Raw genomic sequence first — 17,301 nt, 5'->3', positions numbered from 1 at the left:
TAGTATTAGTCGGATTAGTCGTTCGACTAGTATTAGTCGGATTAGTCGTTCGACTAGTATTAGTCGGATTAGTCGTTCGACTAGTATTAGTCGGATTAGTCGTTCGACTAGTATTAGTCGGATTAGTCGTTCGACTAGTATTAGTCGGATTAGTCGTTCGACTAATATTAGTCGGATTAGTCGTTCGACTAGTATTAGTCGGATTAGTCGTTCGACTAATATTAGTCGGATTAGTCGTTCGACTAATATTAGTCGGATTAGTCGTTCGACTAATATTAGTCGGATTAGTCGTTCGACTAATATTAGTCGGATTAGTCGTTCGACTAATATTAGTCGGATTAGTCGTTCGACTAATATTAGTCGGATTAGTCGTTCGACTAATATTAGTCGGATTAGTCGTTCGACTAATATTAGTCGGATTAGTCGTTCGACTAATATTAGTCGAATTAGTCGTTCGACTAATATTAGTCGGAAACATTCCGACTAATATTAGTCGGAAACATTTCGACTGATTTCAGTCGGGAACATTCCGACTAATATTAGTCGAAATGACCGAACATGTCTCATTTCCAGACGAACAATCGACTACTTGAGCAGAGTGCTTATTGTCAAAAAGGGAAGCAAAGCAGGTAGGTATTTCTTGGAAAGGTCAGTGACTGGAATCTTTTATCCCTTGATGCCGCGACAGAGCTGGTATGCAAAGGGAAAGCTGACCCTGCTGTAGCTCTATCCCCCCCTACCTCCAGGGGGCGATGCCTACCGTCATTCATGTCGCTATTTTTGTTTTCTCTGAAGGGATACACATTCATAGTTCCGAGAGTTTCTTGGTATTCACAGGCCAGTGCACATTGTTGGTGCAAGAAAGACACCGCAACATTTTAAAAGCAAAACTATCCATTTCTGACCTTCAGATGGATTAGAGGCTTTATGATAAATGCATTTTACTGGAATGGAAATATTCTTAAACTTAAAAAACCGGTCGAATATAAGAAGAGAGTTTACAATCCACCAGCTCTGATGCAAGGTAAGGTAAAATTAATTTAATTAAAAATAAACATTAATTATGTTCGTGGGGCAAATACTAAAATATACGCTGTCCAGAACGATCTCAAACTTGCTGCAGTCGCTAGATGTTAATTTACCTTTCTGCCCCTTATGGGGTACAAATTTGCCAGCAACATCGGTGGCAGAGCGCGCAGGGTGGTTCATTCACATTCACGCCTTTTACGGCTCCGGGTTCGAATCCTGTGGTGGACATGGGTGTTTCTTGTAAGTTTCCACTCATCCATTTCCTGTAATCACAATTCATTCTCATCATCCCGATTAGCCTAAAGAGGCATAAAAGCGATGTAAAATGAGGATAATAATAAAGAAAGATAGAGGATGTATGTCACTTTGGGTAACCACGACGATGAGGACGAATTGATCAAAAAGAACATCCATGTCCAGCCTAATACTCAAGGGGTGGGGCAATGGGGTCATTTACCCCCTCCAACTATGAAATGTTTTAATATGAAGCTGTAAAACCTACGAAAATAACATTGACGATTTTTCAGATTTTGCAAGAAATTCGATTTTATTCTTACATAAATGAATGGGTTGTTCGCGAAGCGAGATAGGCTCCAGGACTCTGCAGTCTACAATATTTGGTTATTTTATAATTTTAGTATTATAACCTTTAAAGGTTTAATTGATGCATATCTATCAGACGCCCGGATTCAGCCCAGAGTGTCCTTGTTTTAAATCCCCGTCCCGACTTTCTTCGAACTGCATTCACGATGAAAAAATGTCTTTTTTTTCATTTAATTATTTATTGAAATTTCCAGTACAGCAGAAGCCATTTTAAACCGGAAAGAAACAACAGTAAAAAGTACACTGGTGTTAAAACGAACACATTAAACACTAAACAAGACCAAAAAATTAAAAAATTATAATAAAGAAAAGAAAATAAACAAAATATAAATAATAAACAAGACAAGACAGTACCAAGGTAAACAGATTATTTACACAATGCATTACTTATGTACAATGTTTTTCAAGTTGGTGATAAAAGACGAATATGCAGTGAATATATCTACTTGGTTTGAGATGTTGTTGAATTGTTTCGGTAGCCTTTGGAATATTGAACGTTGTATGAGCGAGAGTCTGGGCGTTGCAGTGTGGAAAGTTTCCTTGCTCCGTGTTTTATGTCTGGGCACTCTGAGGGAGAGTTCGTGGAGTTCAGACATGCTCTTCATTATAAGTATCATTGCTATCACATACTTAATTTAAAAATATATCATTTTCTATACATCTAATTATCATGATTGGTTAATTGATAGTCAAACATAGATGGTTTTGATTGATTGATTGATTGATGTTTTAAGTCCACTTTATGCACAGAAAGGCTAATCGGGACTGGACCTACAGTTTACAGTGGAATCGGAACCACTTGTACCTCAACCGGGTATTGAACCTTGATTAGAAGGCAAAGGCGCTACCACTGCGCCATCGGGGAGGCCCTCAAACATAGATGGAATTGGGTGCCAAAACTTGAGGGGAGGGGGAGGATTCTATCTTGATTGACAAGGCTTAACACTATGAAAGCATAATATTTCATCTCGCAATCGTCGCATTAACGCATTGACGCATCAGATCACGAAACCAGTTAGAGCGACACATGATCTTTGGACGCAGAGATTTATTTTTTTAAGTAAGTACTTCGCAACATTAGTAAATTTTCTCACATTTAATATTAGTCGAAATAGTCACACGATTAATTTCAGTCGAAATCGACTTTATTTCCGACTAATATCAGTGGAAATCGAACACAACTGATTCTGATTCCGTTTCCAGACGAAGCGTAGACCACTGAAGTAGAGAGGGCTTATCGCTAAGAAGTGATGCGAGGGAGAATGGCCTATACCGCGTTTGGTAGAACCTGTCCCGCTTCCCGCGCTAGATGCTCCCTGGCTTTTCTCGGTGCTGGGGAAAGTCAAACCCAGGCAGCCAATTAAAATACGCAACGTCGCAACAGCGTCTACGTAAGCGCCTCTCTTCTGGCTTTCATTCGCTCCTCACTGCCCAGCAGACGATTTTTTTCCTCGTTTCTCATTGGCACCGAAACTGTCGAGCGCTCCCTAGCGCGGGAAGAGGGACAGGTTCTACCAAACGCGGTATAGGTGTATTTAATTTCTTGGAAAGGTGAGTGACTGGAAAATTCCGGTACCGCCTCACAGCATGCCAAATTGAAAGCGAAAGGTGCCCCTGCTGTAGTCATTCATGTGGCTATTTGTTGTTTACAATGGTGTCTTTTCTCAAGAGATACGCATTCAGGACTTGGAGAATTTCTTGGAATTCAAAGACCTAACCATCCCTAGGTATCATTAGTGGTGCAAGAAAGATATCGCAATATTTAAATCTCAATGTATGGCCTTCATGTGAACTAGAGATCTTATCTTAAAAGCATTGTACCGTAATGAAAATATTCTTAAACTTAAAACTAATGTCAAACTTAAGAATATAGTTTAAAATCAACCAGTTCTCACGCAAGGCAAGGGAAAATTAGTTTTAATAAAAATGAACACTAATTATGTTCTTGGAGCAAATACTAAACTTTACGCTGTAAAGTACAATCTCAAACTTGCTGCACTCGCTATAATACAACCTTGTATGTTGATCTTCACTTTGCGCTGAGTGGCCATTCACATTATCCGCCAATCACGACTCCGGGTTCGAATCCTTTCATGGGAGTGTTCCTTTGTAAGTTTCTACTCATTAATTTTCTTTAATCACCATTTATTCTCTCTTTGTCCTGATTAGCATAAAGAGACAGAAAAGCGACTAAAATTTGGAAAATTATAACGAAAGACATAGGATTATTTACTGCAGAAACTTGTAACAAATAATCATCAGGTATTAGTAACGTTCTTTCAAGTTGTTTCATTATTGCTGTTTCACTACACAAAATAGGCATTTTACATTATGATATTGCTTCTAAGTTGTAAACCTTATTTTCGAACCGGAAAGTAATCATTACTTGAGAGAGGACCTCCCACATGGCGCAGTGGTAGCGTCATTGCCTTGTAATCAAGAGGTCCCGGGTTCGATACCCGGTGGAGGCACAAGTGGTTCAGATCCCACTTTAAACTGTAGGTTCGGTCCCGATTAGCCTTAGTGTGCATAAAGTGGACTTAAAACAGCAACTCATTACTTGAGAAGGGTGTATTGAAGCCTCTTATAGTATTCGAATTTTTATTTAGTGTCGCTTTTCTACCACTTTTGAGTAAACACGGCGACGATGATGAGTGACGATTAAGAAATTAGTGAATCGAAACTCACAAAGAAAGCCATGTAGATCCGCGTAATCAAGGGGCGATGAGGGCATTTACCCCTTCGAATTATGAAATGTTTTAATGTGATGCTATATAAAACCTATCAAACTAATTGACGAATTAATTTTATTTCGTCCTTGCATAAATGAATGGGTTGTTCGCGGAGAAAGGCAGGCTCCAGTCTGCCATATTTGGTAATTGTACCCAGGTAGTTTTATAACAATTGATGCAAGTCTACCAGACATCCACATTTTTTGGGACAGTCAAATCTTTTTAATCCCTGTCCCGAGTTTCTTCTAACTAACCGTCGCACCCTGCTTTTTCAGTCAAAAAAATGGTTTATAATCTCTCATCTCGTAATCGTCGCATTGGTGCGTTAGAGAACGAAACCAATTATAGCGCCGCATGATCTTTCGACACAGTTTCGCAATACTCTGGTAAATTTTCTCAGGTGTAATATTTCGACTATAATGCACAAATCAATAACAACTAATGTCTTACTTTTTTGTTTCATACCGAAAAAAGGCTTACTGTCACAAATAAATTATGTTTGTCGTTTTAGATTATTCAATTTCAACTTATTCGCTAGTATTTCATTCATCCTAATATTGCACCAAAGGCAATTTACATCGTAATAAATAATTTTTAACTGATCAGAACTATATTTTTAAAAGCTTCACATAATGGTCACACCCCTTTAAAAATTTCGACCAATATGTGTTGGATAGTATGGGAGCAAGAACTCGCCTCCACTGTTGATTAAAGGAAATTTGAAAACACTGTTAAGGAATACAGTACTATTAGAATACTATTAGAATACTTCTAAGAATATATGTAAACATCAAACATGAAGCTGTACGACGTATGCGAGGTATCTATCAGTGAGATTGATTTGTTCCGTTACTTTAGATTTTAATGCAGCATCTCTATAATTGTATGTCTAACTGTAATACTACTATAGTAAAGTTATCGGTCACATCTGAAACTCCAACAAACAACATTTCGCATCTTTTCTTTGTTCCAATTAGGATTTGTCCCCCCCCCCCCCCACCCAAGACACATGATAATTCCCGTCTATGGGCCTGCCTATGTCTTCTTTACGTCTTTATTTGAAGCCGGAACCTTGATGGTGACTGACATCGTGAGTACACAACTCAACGTTTCGGGCCACAGAGACTGTTCTCAATGTTCTCATGCGTGACCTTGTAATGAAGAGATCCCGGGTCTATTCTCTGTGCGCCTACACACACACACACACATATATATATGTATGTATGTATGTATGTATGTATGTATGTATGTATGTATGTATGTGTGTGTGTGTGTGTATGTGTGTGTGTGTGTATGTGTGTGTGTGTGTGTGTGTGTGTGTGTGTGTGTGTGTGTGTGTGTGTGTGTGTGTAAACATTCGTTTATAAACAGTCCAATTTAGCCTGGCTCAGCTCAGCACAAGAGTGGAGGAATTTGAAAATAATAAGAAAAATATATAATTTTTGACTAATATTTGTCGTTAACGACTGATTCGACTAATATTAGTCGAAAGACTAATTCGACTAATATTAGTCGAAATACTAATTCGACTAATATTAGTCGAACGACTAATTCGACTAATATTAGTCAAACGACTAATTCGACTAATATTAGTCAAACGACTAATTAGTCGAAAAAATTAGTCGACTACTTTTTCGACTAATATTAGTCGAACGACTAATTCGACTAATATTAGTCAAACGACTAATTCGACTAATATTAGTCGAACGACTAATTCGACTAATATTAGTCGAACGACTAATTCGACTAATATTAGTCGAGAAAGTAGTCGACTAATTTTTTCGACTAATTAGTCGATATTTTGTTTCGAGTAACGACTAATTAGTCGATGGTGAAAATTAGTCGATGGTGCCCATCACTACTGCAGAGTGCCGCTGTCCAGGATCTACCCGAACAGTGCCACTCAAAAATAAAATATTATTGTACGTACCTTAATATCCAAAAGCCTAAAAAGATTGCATTGAAGCTCGTGTACTATGACCGACTTGATATACAAAATACAACAAAGAACTGGGATGTCCAATGACTCACTGCGTTTTCCCAGCCATCATTAATGTTGCAGTACAAAAAATCGTAAAGACCAACCACCGGAGAAGGAGTACGTAGAGTTGAATAGAAAGATCATAAAGGAGAGAAGAAAACAATTTCCAATCATCCTGTTAGTAACTCATAGTCCGACGCGCGCTCTTCTGCTCCTGTGATGGGAATTCCGAAAATGACCCAAGGGCATTCTGTCCCACTACACGAGAGATAAGAAAAACAGTTTCCTGCGAAATTCTCCAATCGGCAGTTCTGAAATTGGGAATTCCGTAGCAAAGGGATGAGTACACCATATCCCGGGAATCTCTGGAGCGAACGAACGTAAAGAAATCTCTGCGCAAGTAGTGGCACGACCAATGAAGAGAAGCTAGTGCATACCAGCTGTTTGCAGCAGCGCGCGCTTCTTTGCTCCGGCAATTCAATTTCTCCACCTCTCTTCCGTTATGCGGGGCTTCGCTGCACAGATTCCTTCCAGCGCCAAGTAGTTTTGCACGGACGACAAGCCTCTGAACAAAAAGTTCGACACTACATTAGCAATTCCAAGCTAACGCCGAGACAACTCCTAAAATCTCAGCGTCTGTGCTCAAGGAGGAACTTAGCGCGGACCTTGCCCAGGCGTCACTTGCGATATGCTAATCGGTGCAGTGAAGGGAAGGCACAGAGACAAGACTTGGCACCGTCTCGGCTCGACCATTCACACGGATGGACAGACAGACTTGATTGGACTTCTGTTACTTAGCGTCGCTTTTCTGCCACTTTTGGATAACTGCGACGATGACTGATGATAGAATAAAAGTGATAAAAGGATACTCGAAAAGAACCCCGATGCGCAGGTCATGGGACAGACACGAGGCATAAGGGACCACAAATACGTAAATCGACACCAATGCGTTGATTCCAGTAACAAACACACGTAGAAATGCATCAAAGGATGCTTATATCGCTGTTGTTGTGCATCGACGGACATCAGGCACGATCATTTCAACAAAATTACCTGTGTCAGTTGATGCTCAGAAAGTGCATCAGCCTCGACTTGATGCATTTTAAGTTATTTGTATACCCTAAAAACTATTTAAATTTGTTGAAACAACTGTATTTACCTTGATTGCATTTTGCATATTAACGAACCTCTGGAGTCTGGACTCTCAGTCAGTATAATCCTCTGGCATTTGTGTTGTGTCAGTCCTTTCACCAATTTCATCCTATCACTATTCATCCTCATCCTCGCGATTGCCCAAAAGTGGTAGAATAGCGAAGTAAAATCACATCAATCAAGCATGTTGTAATTTATGTGTATTTTTGTAACTAATAACAGTTGTGGGCAGTGGCGGCGTGGGGGGGAGTTGAACCCCCACTTTTTGCCCCCCCATTATGGCCTCTTAATGATATAAGGAGAAAGTAAACTTTCTTTGACCCCCTCCCTCCCAGTTTTGACACCCAATCGCCGCTTCTGGTTGTGCGAAATCTTCACAGAAAACAGTGGGGGGGCGGTAATTGAAATCCTGTTCTAGGTAAAGAAGAGGCGTAAAGTACACACACATCTCCTTCACTCAAAAAGGGCCGATTGCTGTGTCTATTTGCCTACAGAACAGATTGCATCATGGGATGACCGTGTAAGATGCACGTCGCCGCGTGGACATAGACTGCAGTTTAGAGGCGATCCCAATGCTAGGGTGACCAGATTTTCTGAGGCGAAAAGCAGGATATTTCTGGATGCGTACGGGGGGATTGCATATATAACTGAAAGAGCACAGCGTCAAGTGCACCCCCTCTCTCTCTTTGGCAAAGGAAAAGTCATTCTTATTACATGTCTCCCGAAATATTACACAATTCTCTTTAATCTGCTTTCTTCTTGATTTGATTTTTGTTATTTAACGTCGCCCAGGCCGGGATTCGACCCCAGGACCCCTGGCGTCCTAGAGTTCGATCACTCCACCACGGATATCTTTCCTTCTTATTTATTTCCCTTTTCATTTCTCTTTTTCGTTCCTCCTGTTGCTTATATTTTTAATTTTACAGATTAATATTCCTATTTCTCTCGTTCTTAATGGTTTTGTGTGTGTGTGCATGTCTCCTTACTTTCTTACCAAAATATAATATTAAAATATTAATCAATACTGAGAATACATTTGTCTCTTTCCGCATCTGTAGTAATCATCTAATCAATGCATCAAACATGCAAATCCCCAGAATTGGGCTATTTTTAATTCTCAAAGTGCCCCTGCATATACTTTTATTCATCACTCGGTACCTTGCGTATGATATCATGAACGGGCTGCATGCAATATCTGCTTCTAAGCAATAAATATAAGCTTTACAGTAAGAATGAGGTCGCGAGAAAAGCGAGCGGGGAAATTTTTAGATCTACAAGCATTTCTTTGCACTAACAGTTTCAAAGAAGTAAACAATTAGACTGGATGTTTTGCAGGACATTTCGCAGGACGGTACTGAAAAAAATAGGACATATTTGTTTCTTTTGGAGTAGCATCGCCCCTCAAAATAGGACTGTCCTGCGAAAATCAGGACGTCTGGTCACCCTACCCAATGCACAACCCCTTTTGACTATCCCGCTCGAACAAAACCACAACATGAACCTCAACAGTTAAAGAACATGCGTTCTGGCTATAAACTTAAGCAACATATACAATAAAAATAACACTCAGCGACATGAATTATTTTATGACGATCAATAAAAGCGCAAAGGACAAGCAACATCTTCGCAGTGTTGGCAGTACGTTCTCGCCACCAAACCGCAAGCATCAACCAAACCATACTTAACAACACTAAAAAGAATTTTTGCTTTAAAAAAATAACAAATGACGATAGAAGTGTTCTTTTTTTTTTTACCTTCAACTGCTGCTGCGAAGCGATTCCTGCCAGATGTGGCGCTGGCCTCGCAAATGTTCACAAGCTTCGGCCTTCGGAGTTCAGAAACAAAACACAATCACTCATTTTTGCATGTTCTATAACCTTGAATTTCGCACACAAGATGATGCTATTAAACTCGTGGAGCATCGGCGGACACACTGTTTCGTCGCTTCGAAGCAGAAATGCGTCCACCGCGAACGTTTTCCGACCGAAAAACGTTAAAAGACAACTTCCCGAAGGATTGTTGCATGCTCGCATGAAGAAAAACGAGGAACAGATGGGTGTGTCGCTACGTGGGACCAGTCGCCGATTCCGTCCGAGGTCACGTGACCGTTGTTTGTGATTTCTCCCTCCCTCAAACTCTTCCTTTTTCTCTACGTCTTCCCCCAACACAGTGAACTGGGTGATGTAGAAGAGAAGGTCACTTCGTGAAGCGGAATCCGTCAAGGTCACGCAGAACTCCACTCCACAACAGACTCGTGTGAAACACAACCCAGCGCAAGGACCGCTGCTTTCGGATCCGCTCGCCAATCATAGCTGCCTGGTGAACCGGAAGTGACATTTGATTCATGTAACGCAACGTCATAATGGCACATACGATCCCTTGGCGCAACAATCCTTTGACGACCAAGACCTGTCATAGCGGCTCTTCATCAAGTGACTTGTTCGGCGATCTGAATCCAGGATTCTTTGCAAGCAGACTCTCATTTTGTTCTCACGGTGTTGCAATACTGACAATTTGTACATTTCCATCTGGGTTTAAACCTGACTGGATCACACCTACAGCCACTTCGTGTGAGCACTTAATCCCGTCTCCATAATTTAAAGCAGAATCGAATTCGCTATTTTTATTCCTCACGAAAACTGGAGCATTCAGTGGCGCAGGAACGTTTTTAATTTAGGAAGGGAAAGTTCAACGTCCTTAATTTTTGTGTTTTTGCAGATATATTTTATTTGGTTTATTTTACTTCGCATTTCTTCAACTTTTGGCTAATCGCGAAGATGAGGATGGGGGATCAATGTGACAAAATTGATGAAGGGACGCACACTAAGAACGAACATGCCGGGAGATTGCTCATAACCTTGTAATGACTACAAAAACAGTTCCCACAATAATTTTGAGCTTTTCAAAAAATATATGTGGCTATTTTCAGAATGAGTTTTTAACCTTTATAAACACGTGCAATTCGAGAACCTACAAGGCTTGTATGCTTCATTCCATCGTCTTGGAATCATTTTAGACAGTTTCTACTTCTGTCCGCGGTGGCTCAGTCGGTAAAGGTCCCGGGTTCGATCCCCGACCGGTTCAAATCCGGGAACTTTTCTAACGTTGGAAGCGGCTCCGGCGCCCACCCAGCGTTGAATAACATGGGTACCTGGGGAAACCCTGGGGGGTAAAGGTGGGCAGGGGCATGATGCTGATCACATCACCCCCACTCACGACCGGATCAAGAAAGTGTGGGGCGTTACCCCCACACCTCCCATACGCCTTCATGGCGTGGTGCTAAGCACAGGGGAGCACTTTACCTTTTACCTTTACGACAAAGTATGCACAACGGAAAATTTATTTCGGGACACAGAAACTGATTCCTTAGCAAAAACAACACGCCTTTGACAGAAGTAGAAAAAGGTAAAAAAGGTAAAGTTCTCCCCTGTGCTTAGCACCACGCCATGAAGGCGTATAGAGGGTGTGGGGGTAACGCCCTACACTTTCTTGATCCGGTCGTGAGTGGGGGGTGATGTGATCAGCATCACGCCCCTGCCCACCTTTACCCCACAGGGTTTCCCCCAGGTATCCAAGTTTTTCGACGCTGGATGGGCGCCGGAGCCGCTTCCAACGTTAGAAAAGTTCCCGGATTTGAACCGGCCGGGGATCGAACCCGGGACCTTTAGCATGATAGTCAGACGCGTTACCGACTGAGCCACCGCGGCCATTACTTTTTCGTGAACTTTAAAATAAAATTCGTTATTTAATGACCCGGGAATATCTGGAGCGGGCGAACGAAAGCAAGTCTCTGCTGACGTGAGAGGGCTTGAGCAATAAGCAAGTGGGAGGGAACGGGATTACGTGGAGGGGGGATAGCGACTGCGTTTCCAAACCTTTGCAGCAACGTGTACTGCTTCGCTCCGCCCACTCGCTTTGTGCTGCCTTGCTCCAGACATTCCCTGGATAGGGTATATACATTTTGGTCGGAAAGGGGGAGGGGTTAAAGCCCACCGAGAAGCAGACCCGTCATCTCAAAGTGTCCCAGCCGAAGCCTGTGGCCAGCTATTTCCTTTCTGTTACAATCACGTCGACGCTGCTCCACACAATTGCCTCCATCCATCACGCACGAAACGTGCGTCGAATGCTACGAGCGTTTTTTATTGGAACAAAGAGAGCTCAATAAGCGCAGCTGTACGCGTTTCCTCCATTCAATTCTGCTCACTCGCTGACTCCATGCTCAACGTCCTTTTTAACTGCCCGTCCCGCACTGGCGCTGACCACCACGAGACAGAATTTACATCGTCGATTTAATCGCCGTTTTATGAGCGATGTGCATGCAGGATATTGCTTAATCGCACAACGCCTCGTTCAAACCATTCTTTTAATGAGTCATACAATTTCAACTAACCTCGTGGACAGCTTGGAAGAGTTTATGCGATGCCCCTTGAATGAGCCAAGAGGGGGCGGGGGACTATAGCCGCCTACAATCCCAACATACTCAGCGTGATCGCTAGGAGAAAGTCAACTTGCTGGTTCCTATTTAGATAGTAAGAAATTTAGTTTCCTATTTAGGAGGCGAGTCAAGGTGCACTGGTTCCCATTAGGAGGCGAGTCAAGGTGTACTGGATCCCATTAGGAGGCGAGTCAAGGTGTACTGGATCCCATTAGGAGGCGAGTCAAGGTGTACTGGATCCCATTAGGAGGCGAGTCAAGGTGTACTGGATCCCATTAGGAGGCGAGTCAAGGTGTACTGGATCCCATTAGGAGGCGAGTCAAGGTGTACTGGATCCCATTAGGAGGCGAGTCAAGTCAGTGGCGAAGATATAGTACAAGCAATGCAAGCACTGCTTGCACAATTAAAATATTATTTAATGTACTTAACGTTGAGTGCATTATTTATTTTCTATCGCACTCGATTTCGCGAAATTTTACGGCCGCAAATTCTCTCCGCAGCCCGTTGGCAAGCAGCAACCTCTCTGCTTGCAGCCACTGTGCGGGAAACCAACGCTTCTCAAGTATCATATGGCGAAGGGTAGATGCTGGTGAAGGTACGGTCCCCAAACCACTAATAAAAGCTCTGCTTTTCGGAGCTTTTCGGCTTCTCGAAAACACCCGAGCCAAGCAGAAAGCAGACACTACTATCAGAAAACATATAAGTGTTAACATGATCTCGAAGATGTATATTTGCTTTATTATAAACACAGAATTATTGAAATAAATTATTATAACTGTTCCAAATTCCATGTAGATAAACTTTAAAGCATTACTTTGAGTTTCAAGATTTGTAAAACGTGTCAATAATGTCGACGTTCAGGGATTAAGACAAACATGGTGTTCCGGCACTGGGGAGCGCTGGAATCTGCAGAACAGCTGGCTGTTGTCCGCTTCACACTTCTCTTGTCTCAAATTACAACGCACGCCAGTGTTGACAACTACCAAATAATTTACACTATATTTATCGTAAGTTTTCATACAAACAATGAACTGATGTTTTTTTTCGATAAAACGTATGTAAAAAAAAAAAAGCAATGAAACTCTCTTCTGAGACCTGCAAATAGCAAAAACGTTAAGTCATAAATGCTATCCAACTCGAAATATTATTTTTATTAATATAATACATTATTAAAAAGAAGAAACAGCGCATGTTCTTCCTATTGTAATGGCCTATTATTCGAAAGCTTAATTAATTTTAAGCTTCAAGTCAGTTCTATTACTCCCCCGTGAATATTAATTTTTACAACGAGGTTGACATCACTTTTCTGTTAGCTTCTGAGCTTTTCGGAATATTTTCCATTTATGTGGGAAGAACGAGTGGTTGAAGTGAGTGTTCTCTTTTGTGAAACAAACATGAATATTTCAAATTTCGTACGGGAAGCTGTAAGTAATAGCAAGTATTTTATTATCAATAACGTGACAAGAATTTTGAACTTAGCAGTATGGCCGTTGAGAGGCGAGTCAAGGTGTACTGGTTCCCATTAGGAGGCGGGTCAGGGTGTACTGGTTCCCATTAGGAGGCGGGTCAGGGTGTACTGGTTCCCATTAGGAGGCGAGTCAGGGTGTACTGGTTCCCATTAGGAGGCGAGTCAGGGTGTACTGGTTCCCATTAGGAGGCGAGTCAGGGTGTACTGGTTCCCATTAGGAGGCGAGTCAAGGTGTACTGGTTCCCATTAGGAGGCGAGTCAGGGTGTACTGGTTCCCATTAGGAGGCGGGTCAGGGTGTACTAGTTCCCATTAGGAGGCGGGTCAGGGTGTACTGGTTCCCATTAGGAGGCGGGTCTAGGTGTACTGGTTCCCATTAGAAGGCGAGTCAAGGTGTACTGGTTCCCATTAGAAGGCGAGTCAAGGTATAGTGGTTCCCATTAGGAGGCGAGTCAAGGTATAGTGGTTCCCATTAGGAGGCGAGTCAAGGTATAGTGGTTCCCATAGGAGGCGAGTCAAGGTATACTGGATCCCATTAGGAGGCGAGTCAGGTTAATGGCTCCTAATTTAAGAGTCGAGTCGTATTACTGGTTCATTTTAAAAGTAGAGTCACGTTATTGTTTACATTTAGAAATTGAGTCAAAATACAAGCTTCTATTCAGAAAACGAGTCACTGTTTAATCTTGAAATGTGTCAAATAACTTTTAAGAACACAGCTTTTCAAGTAACTGCCCAAGATCTTCACAAAGCACGCAGGCATCAGCTGTTTCCTTCACTGTATACACTTGTATTTTACTTACCAATCGCTTCGCCTACTAACAACCGAACTCCCTCCCATCCGAAGTGCAAGAAGACTGTTTCTCCCATCCGCTAATGATTTACCGCCCCTGGCGGCAAATCGAGGAACTACTTCGTTCGATAAGAAGGGAAAACATGGGTTTACCTCGCGGCATAAGACGTGTCTAGCGCCGAGACAACGTATTGCCATATATGGCAAGAGCATGCAAAATAATTGGCTAGGCATTCTTCACACAGTCGCCAACCTTTGCGAGAAGTCGCTAAATGTGGTGTATTTGTATTCATGAACGAGCTTTTTCTGGCTACTTCGGGAGTTTTTACCAGCCGATACCGAGACTCCACATGATATATTTATATGATGGGGATAGGAAAAAATGGCTTGAGGGGCAGACTGCAGAATGGAATATTTTCTAGGAGTCATATTTAACGTCACCAAACACCATGCAAAAATGTCTATTTGGCCCAAAAGAGCCATTATTTATGTTCTTTGTTGTTCGCGAGGGGTGGGGGTGGAGTCGATGAGAGAGTGCCCTCCTCCATTTCAGTCATTGAAATTATTAAGCACTTCCGGTGTTGAACCGAAGAAATCTCATTTCAAAAAACGAAACTGAAGAATAGCTTTGAAAACTGAATACATATTTTGACAACATAGTTGAATCTATGATGCTGGAAGTAATCTATGTTGGATAAAGCTTTGTGCTACTGGCCTTTTCCTGTCCACACAAACACAAATATACAGGATGCTCCGAAAGTCACAACCCATTATAATTAAGACGCCCACATTTCGTTCTTCTCTTTGCAGTGTTTCTGAAAACGTGACTTTTTTCACGGAAAGTGGATCAACAACAATAAGGGCTACCCGATCACTCTTCTGACTTCTTTGCGTGATTGATCAACTGCCAGGTTTACAAACCTAAGGTCTGTGACCTAGCAGAGACTTGCAATGGCATCAGATGTCGTCCCACTCGAGATGTCGCACCACAACTGAACGATGGCCGTGCTTTGATACGGGCGGAGGAGACTTCTGGGACACCCTTCATGTGCATCATTCAACTTTCGACGTCCGTTCTAGTGGCTATGAAGCAATACTGTTCCTTTTTTTATACGTATAAACACACATACTTGCGTGAATAATTACTCTTTAGTTATTTGTGTGTGTAGTTTTAGCGAATTCCACGTTGCATGTGTTGGAAGCACTGTTTCGTCGCCGGCGGCAAGGCAGATATTGTAACGGTTCGGAAGAAGCTTTCCAACATCATAAGATGCTGAAATAAGTGTCTCATTAAAGCAAACGCAATTACGGAACACGTGTTAATCAACGGTGAGCAATTTATGCTTGGGGAGGGGGGATAAGGAATATGAAGGAGTCTGACGCATCGTTCAATCACTTCCAAGTACGAAATGCATCCAGTGCAAGTCTATTACAACGATCCCGAGTGGCGAGGAGCAAGTAAAAGTTAAATGTTATTCGGCAGTGGCGTCAAACATCTGCGCTATCTCACTATGTCACGCGCTCCTAGGCTATGGATAGAAATAAGTTTACTAACTCATAAGAAATCAGGTTGCCAGCTCATAAGAAATCAGGTTGCCAACTCATAGGAAATCAGGTTGCCAACTCATAGGAAATCAGGTTGCCAACTCATAGGAAATCAGGTTGCCAACTCATAGGAAATCAGGTTGCCAACTCATAGGAAATCAGGTTGCCAACTCATAGGAAATCTGGTTGCCAACTCATAGGAAATCTGGTTGCCAACTCATAGGAAATCTGGTTGCCAACTCATAGGAAATCTGGTTGCCAACTCATAGGAAATCTGGTTACCAACTCATAAGTAATCAGGTTGTCAACTCATAGACTCATAGGAAATCTGGTTACCAACTCATAGGAAATCAGGTTGCCAGCTCATAAGAAATCAGGTTGCCAGCTCATAAGAAATCAGGTTGCCAGCTCATAAGAAATCAGGTTGCCAACTCATAAGAAATCAGGTTGCCAACTCATAAGAAATCAGGTTGCCAACTCATAAGAAATCAGGTTTTAACTCATAAGAAATCAGGTTGCCAACTCATAAGAAATCAGGTTGCCAACTCATAAGAAATCAGGTTGCCAACTCATAGGAAATCAGGTTGCCAACTCATAGGAAATCTGGTTGCCAACTCATAGGAAATCTGGTTGCCAACTCATAGGAAATCTGGTTACCAACTCATAAGTAATCAGGTTGTCAACTCATAGGAAATCTGGTTACCAACTCATAGGAAATCAGGTTGCCAGCTCATAAGAAATCAGGTTGCCAGCTCATAAGAAATCAGGTTGCCAACTCATAGGAAATCAGGTTGCCAACTCATAGGAAATCAGGTTGCCAACTCATAGGAAATCAGGTTGCCAACTCATAGGAAATCAGGTTGCCAACTCATAGGAAATCTGGTTACCAACTCATAAGTAATCAGGTTGTCAACTCATAGACTCATAGGAAATCTGGTTACCAACTCATAGGAAATCAGGTTGCCAACTCATAGGAAATCAGGTTGCCAACTCATAGGAAATCAGGTTGCCAACTCATAGGAAATCTAATTACCAACTGCAGAATCACCATCATAATCTCACTAATATGAATAATAACATTTACAATTTCTGATCGATTTTTCTCCAGTATTTTATTCTCTAGTCTTCAGGCTTCGCAGAGAGCCTAGCTAGGCTAGAAGATACGCTCCTGTTATTCGGTAAATATTATGACTGGAGAAGAATTTGCAAGACTTTACAATTTTTAAACTGAGCTAAAAAAATTTAATATATTACTTTAGATATCAATATGTAAGCTTGAACTTTTCTTGCACTGGTGATCGTTTCGGGCCGTCCCGATTAGCGTTAGTGCACAACGTGGACTTAAAATACAAAAACAATCAATCCTGTCTTAGGGGACGAAATTTCATTCGTGATATAATGTATCTCTTCTACCATTGCGTACCATGTGACTCTTTTTGTTTATCGATCGCAGTTATGAGGGAAAAATTGCACGCGAGGCAATTATTACACGTCATTTCACTAATTAGCGTATGTACGGAGAAAGGGGACCGATCTGTACACGTGTAAACATCCTGATATCCTGGTCG

The 17,301-nt window shown here is 41.7% G+C and overlaps 1 protein-coding gene across 5 annotated transcripts in view; it reads right to left on the bottom strand.

Moving 5' to 3' along the window:
* LOC145987602 (uncharacterized) overlaps positions 1-17,301 on the bottom strand; it is a 616,185-nt gene that overhangs the window by 156,489 nt on the left and 442,395 nt on the right. Inside the window, exon 1 of one of the 5 annotated variants that reach the window (XM_083121969.1) lies at positions 9,252-9,440. The exons of the other annotated variants lie outside the window; for them this stretch is intronic. The gene's annotated coding sequence lies outside the window, so the exon portion shown is untranslated. Of the gene's footprint in view, positions 1-9,251; positions 9,441-17,301 lie in introns of those variants that run through there. 5 annotated transcript variants of the gene reach the window in all.

This window comes from Lepisma saccharinum, chromosome 5 (assembly GCF_977018435.1).
Source record: "Lepisma saccharinum chromosome 5, izLepSacc3.1, whole genome shotgun sequence".
Lineage (NCBI taxonomy): Eukaryota > Metazoa > Arthropoda > Insecta > Zygentoma > Lepismatidae > Lepisma > Lepisma saccharinum.
Note: the sequence above shows the minus strand (reverse complement) of the source record. Positions and strands in the feature narration are given on the sequence as shown.